At 32.5% G+C, this 7,129-nt stretch overlaps 1 protein-coding gene across 1 annotated transcript in view; it reads right to left on the bottom strand.

The window, feature by feature from the left end:
* LOC105324376 (alpha-1,3-mannosyl-glycoprotein 4-beta-N-acetylglucosaminyltransferase C) overlaps positions 1–7,129 on the bottom strand; it is a 139,142-nt gene that overhangs the window by 51,925 nt on the left and 80,088 nt on the right. The window lies entirely within an intron of this gene.

Below are 7,129 nucleotides of genomic sequence, written 5' to 3'. Positions count from 1 at the left end.
TAACACGGTAAACTTTATTCATCTATGAAAAGTCAAAGAACTTCAGAAATCTGACTTTTGTGGCGTTTACATTAGAAAATAGCATAGAATAAAAATGACACGGTATACATTGTACATGTAAATCTCGGATCAACAAAGCTAAGTCTGATGGATATAGTGCATTAGTTATTCAATTTGTTGAAAGATTAATGAAAATGTCAAAAACCTGTTATAATATAACTTTTAATTTGCTTGTCCTATAAAAAAAACCCTATTCATCGTATACTATTGTATTTTACTATTCTTTTTTTTTTTTTTATTGCATATGCATACGCTTGTAATCCTTGCCTGTTTTTGTGTTTATTTGTTTGTACATATGTTGAACTTCTGATTTTGTCTCCAAAATTAGTGGTGGATTTAAGTGGGCGCACCCGACGCCCCCCCCCTAAAATTGTCAAAATAAAGTTAAATCATACTCCTTCTGACAATAAAAATATAAAATTTGCGAGAATGGATTATCAACGTTTTGGAAATTCATTGGATTTCTCAACATTAGGCTAATTTCAACGGAGTAGTATGAAGAAAACCCGGGGGTTCAATGGTGTAACGTACATAGAAAGCCCATTTTAGTTACGCTATCCTTGGGTTCAAATGTGACCATTCGTAAGGATAAAAAATGAAAGGAAATGTTTCTTCTATTTCTGCGAGGCAATTGGTTTTGATGGGATTTCTGCAGGTTTTAAATCTACAAACCTTTAAGATTATAAATAATCTTATTACTTTTAAGTATAATCACGAGAAGAAATATCACAAAAGTCTAAATATGAAGACTTCATTTTTACCCTACAAAATCTCTAGAATCCAGGGGCGTCACCCCCTGGACCCCCATAAAAATAAAAGAGAATGTTATTTTATATTTCTGCAAGGCAGAGGTTTCTTCAGATTACTGCAGGTCTTGAATCTACAAACCTTTAAAAATGTTTTACTTTAAAGTGTACTCACGAGAAGAAATGTCACAAAAGTATAAATTTTCACATTTCATTTTTACCCTACAAAATTTCTAGAATCCAGGAGCTTCGCCCCCTGGACCCCCACCAGGGCTAAAGAGTTACAAACTTCATATAGCAGTGAGCTGGTCTAGAGTGAATAAAGAATTGAATTGGACGCTCATACGTACTTATAAAATCTGGACGAGTGTAATTATCCAATACCTGAACGCTACATGTATAACAAGCATTCTGAGAGTATTGCATAAGCAATACACGTCCCCTACCGGTTTGTGGAAATTGTGAAAGCAATGCACTGTTATGCAGAATATCGAACCCGAACATTAAAAAAATGGAATAAAAAAATTAATTTTCTCGAAAATATGTCAACCAGACGCTACAAAAGTGTAAACTTGATCTGTAGTTTGACATTTTGAAGCTGCTCAGCAAATTTCATATTATTCCTTAAACGCATAAAGAAAAAAAAAGGTGGAAAACTGAAGTGGGACAGACAGGCGGACGGACAGACGGACAGACGGGCGGACGGACAGACGGTCTGACGGACGCAGAGGAAAGCTATAGTCCCCTCCGGTAAAAACCGGTAGGGGACTAATAAATAATTAAACCACTGCATTGCCGCTTTAAAAGTTTTTATGCGTCATTCTGACCTTTATCGTTAAGAAATGAATGTTGTAGCTGTCATGCATGTATTTGTGCATGACATATGAAATACCCCAAAAATTTGGGAAACTTTAAAAAAGAGGCTAATAAGCATGCACATATTTCCCCCTAATAACCGTCATCGTATCTAGATGGGTTTACTCTGTTCCTAAGGCTTCCCTTTCATAAGTAACAAAGTCCTTAAAACGAACTAACTAAAACAAACTTAAGGACACACGAGTCGTTCCTCAATTTTATATAATTTTTCTTGATATATTATTCCTTATCTATTAACATTTAAACCTGTTAATTCCCAAAAATTCAGGGTACATTACCAGGCTCTTTTCGGAGCTAGAATATTTCGATTTTTTCTCAAAATAACATGCAAAATGAATTTTGAATGCATATATTAGATACAGCCATACTATACAATTTCAAATGAACCCTTTTTATCTAAATAAAAAAATATTCATATCCTTAGTTACATTAAAAATATGATTATAAAACTATTAAGTGGAAATCTTCACATTGTGGAGATAGAAAAAAATTAGAAAAAATGGAAGATAGGTCGCGTCTGACCTTCAAGATCTAATATATATATAATCTTAATGAGTCACCGCATTACAAATTCCAAGCTGAATTTTATCACTGGACTCTTACGATTCGTATGCTGTGCGGCGTCTGTATAAGTAACAAATACACTGTATTGTATACATTGTATTGTATACAGTTTGAGTAAATCTGTATGATCTCACAACTACTACACTACACCTGGAACTAGTTCATCAGATCAGCAGAAAATTACTTGATAGCATAATGGGTAAGAAATATATTAGTCCAAGAGACGAAAAAAATGTGCAATTTTTGGATAAAAAATCATATTTTGACGGACACACAGACGAGTGACCGTTGCAATGAATATAAAAGTAAAATATTCACATAAGTCACTCTACAAAAACACCGCGAATTCAGTAACACTAAAAAACACAAGGGATGAGAACACCTGTCCAGAGTACGAACAATCAGTGATCTATAGTTTAACTGTTTTATTGAGAACAATGTCACAGCTGTATAAGTAAGGTCATGCATCTTCTCGCAGTACTCTTGGCTCCTATTATCGCTACATGTTCTTTGTTGAGGTAAGCCCTTCAATTTCTTTTTTATTTTACGCAAATTAACACAGTGGTGCACCGTCCTTGGATGTATTTATTGATTGCAAATGAAAAGAGTAAGATGTTATCTAAGAATAGTCTTCTGTCCGATTTTCTATTACAATCACCACGATCAAGGGTCACAGCGAAAACAGGTTTTCGTCTGACATGGTAAACTTTATTCGTCAAAACTTCAAAAATATGACTTTTGTGGCTACTCCGTCAAAACAAAATATAGCATAGACCAGAAAATAATTGTATACATCTCGGATCAACAAAGGGAAATTTGATGTACATAGAGCTTTATTTATTCAATTTGTTGAGAGATGAATAGAAATGTCAAAAAACTTATAGTTTTAACTCTTGGTGTTATTTGACGCTCATTTTACACTTAAACGTACAAATTACAATTAAGGGCTACGAGGCTTACAATGTCCCACACCTGAACAATATATAAAATTGGGTTTAATTAAATAGAGCATAACAAAGTAATATCCCTGTACCTACACCTGAACGATATATAAAATTGGGTTCAATTAAATAGAGCATAACAAATTAATATCCCTGTACCTACACCTGAACGTTATATAAAATTGGGTTCAATTAAATAGAGCATAACAAATTAATATCCCTGTACCTACACCTGAACGATATATAAAATTGGGTTCAGTTAAATAGAGCATAACAAATTAATACCCCTGTACCTACACCTGAACGATATATAAAATTGGGTTAAGTTAAATAGAGCATAACAAATTAATACCCCTGTACCTACATGTAGATCCGGTTATGAAAGTTATATCTGTTTCATAAAATATCCATAAATTTTTATCGGTCTTGTCATCAACAACCTAAAAAGAAATTGCTAAATTATACAATTTGGGAAAGATGGAATGTTTTACAGAATCTGTGGAAATTACATTAAAATTGAAATTCGCATATAGCGGAAAATTATATGGGTGAATTTCTGTGATTATAATAAAATTCCTATGTTAATTTTGTTATTTTTTACCCACGCATCGTATAGATGAATTCACTCCGTTCTAAATGATTCACTTTTAATGAATAACAAGCTCCAAAAAACGATTTAATACAATTTTAATGAACACTTTAGTTATAGATTGGCTTTTAAACACAAATAATTTTGTAAGGTGGTGATTGCAAGGTTAATGTCTTTAAGCTCCATTACACTGTCATGTTGTTAATTTTGAATTTACTGGGTGGGTGTAAATGGGTCATTATCAAAATATACAGAATTGTTAAATGTAAAACATGAGAAAATAATTGCTGAAAAAATTACTTTGATTGCAAAAAACACATTTAACAAACAATGAAGTATAACATCTAAAAATTTGCAAACATTGGAATCTACCATTTGGTTGATAATTAGACTAAAATTTAATGAACTGTGAAAATTTTGTCAGTGGTGTAAAAGGCATATAGTATAGGAAAAAATTCTTAAATAAAATAAAATAATTCTTTTATAATGATGGACATAAAGTTTATATCAACAAACTTCATTTGAAGTTATCAAAATTAGATAACAGAAAATATTTGACACATTTACATAGTGACCAACATAACATTTGAGACAAAGTCTTGATGTTACTCAACAAATTTTTAATTTGAGCATTAAAAAGAACACAACTGGATTTTTCTTTTAACGGAACATAACAAAGACATCACTATAAATGCACTGGTGTTTTCAAATATACATGTACTATTGTCAGTTAATTAGTCAACCGGAGGGGACTATAGCTTTCCTCTGCGTCCGTTAGTCCGTCCGTCCGTCTGTCCGTCCGTCCGTCCGTCCGTCTGTCTGTCCCACTTCAGTTTTCCACACTTTTTTCTTTATGCATTTGAGGAATAATATGAAACTTGCTGAACAGCTTCAAAATGTCAAACTACAGATCAAGTTTACACTTTTGTAGCGTCTGATTGACATATTTTCGAGAAAATTAATTTTTTATATTCCAATTTTTTAATGTTCGGGTTCGTTATCGGGTTCGGTGTGTACTGAATAAACGAGGCCAGTACGTAGTCAGTAATAATATTGTGCGTTACTTGTACCATTCCTTTTATCATTTCTAACAAACAAATAAATTCTGTAAAATGGTGTCAAACATTGTGTTGTAAATTTATTCGGCAGGGTTTTTTTTTTGTATTATTACAATCGGGTTCTTTGTCGGGTTGGGCTATTTAACTGTTTGGTTTGATTCGGGGTACAGAAGACGGTAAGAAATGATATTGTGCATAACAGTGCATTGTTTTCACAATTTTTTCCAGCAAATACAAAATGGACTTGGCGAAATTACAGGATATGAAATAAAGAGTATTATTTTACCTATTTTGTTTATAATTTCTATATCAGCTATATAGTTTTAATTTCCTCTGTTCTTTTATCTCTGATTAAAGCATGACATCTCGTTTACAATAGCTCTGAAATAGTTGTGTGCTTGGAAGCTTTCATAGAATAATACAAACCGGTAGGGGACGTGTATTGCTTATGCAATACTCTCAGAATGCTTGTTTTATTTGGAGAAAAATGTACATGTTACACCACTGATTATTATGTTTTACCACTGATATAAAAGTTACACCACTGACGTAGCGATAATAAATAAGAGATAAGCGTGTTAAATTTTGTAAAATAAACTAATTTCTATTTTTTAATGCATTTAAAACATGATAAATTTGATCTTAAATAAAAGTTTTCATGCCTCAATTCTTTCATAATCTGAAGGTAGACACACTGTTACCCCACTTATAATCAATGTTACACCACTGACAGAAAAAAAGGCATGTATATGGTTTTTTTTTTACATGAATTCACTCATTCTTTGATGTTATATTTTTTACTATTGGCATCCACAAACTTTTATCCACCTTGTACCGAGTTCGAACTTTCTTTAGCTCATCAATCTCACAAACAACATCGCCAATACTATACCAGCTCATATCAATCATACATTTTGGACAATAAAATTGAAATTTCTCCAATTTTCTCCCAAATCTATGCATACAACACATATAAACTTCCTCTTTGTCTATATGTTTTTTGAAGCTCAGCTAGCATTTGTTACCCTTAAGCATTTGACAGATTTTAGCATAACATAATAGGGAATGTGAAATGTCAGTGGAATAACATATCTTATAATACACTATGAGTCATTGAATAAATTGATTTTTTTTATAAAAATAAAATGTAGATAATTTCATTGCTTTATTAGAATTGATTTGTCTTTACTTTGATCTTTTAACCAAGTATTTAAATGGTTAAAACATAATTAAAGCATACAAAATGTCAATTGTGTAACAAATAATGTCAAAGGTGTAACCGGTCTCATCTTCCAGATTAAGAAAACACAATTGCAATTAAATAGTCCAGCTTTCTTTATTGTGACAGTGTCTAACTTGTAAAATTGATAAATAACAATTGTTCAAAATGCTCAAAATATAAATGAAATGGAAGAAAAAGTAAAATAATTAATAATGTCATGTGGTGTAACAGTTTTGTCAGTGGTGTAACAACAATTTTTGGTTACACCACTGACCGTTTGTGAGGATGTGTGATTATGCATCCTGATGAACTTACATATATCAAAAGAACAAGTATAAAATTTTTTACAAAATATTTAATAACAAAATAAAATAAGAATTAAACAGAAAATTCAACAAACAAAAAAACCCCCAAATAAACAAACAGAAATATACAAATGAAATAATTGAGTCTATTTGGTCAGCCTGGTTCCGGCGCGCGTGGTATTGAAGAACCCTCAGGTGAACACGTGGTTACAGTCAGGTATAGGTATATCGGCAACCACCAGAACTAAGTTGAAGTAAAATGTTCACATGCGGGTCTATCGAGGCTGCATTAGACGAAAGTTTTCTTTGGTAATGTAAATGACCCATGGTCTGGTCCACGCTGATTGGAAGTTTCTTTCAATAAACTCAATATGCAGAATATAAGTTTTCAAATGACACACATAATACAATTATAAATATCAAACTTTCACAATGCTAAGTTATAGCATGTATCTGTATTGACGATAATAAACTTGTTAAACTGCGAGAATCACCCTCAGGTATAAATTCATAAGTAGTTTTAGAGATGTGTCGAAAGGGTCGCCGTAGTTCACTCGCTCACTGTAGACCAGGGGCCCGTTTCACTAAAAGGCGTAAGATACGACGAAACTTAAGTTAGGCCTTAGGACGTACGCCAAAATTTAGTCCGGCGTAAATTGCGTTTCACTAAGAGGCGTACGCCTGGCCGTAAATACTAGTATCGGACTAAGTTAAGGATGACATTTACTCAGAATGAAAAAAAGATCCACTGATGATAATGAAAAACCA

The sequence above is a fragment of the Magallana gigas genome, chromosome 10, assembly GCF_963853765.1.
Source record: "Magallana gigas chromosome 10, xbMagGiga1.1, whole genome shotgun sequence".
Taxonomy (NCBI): domain Eukaryota; kingdom Metazoa; phylum Mollusca; class Bivalvia; order Ostreida; family Ostreidae; genus Magallana; species Magallana gigas.
The sequence above is the reverse complement of the archived record's forward strand: the minus strand, read 5'-3'. Positions and strand labels throughout refer to the sequence as shown.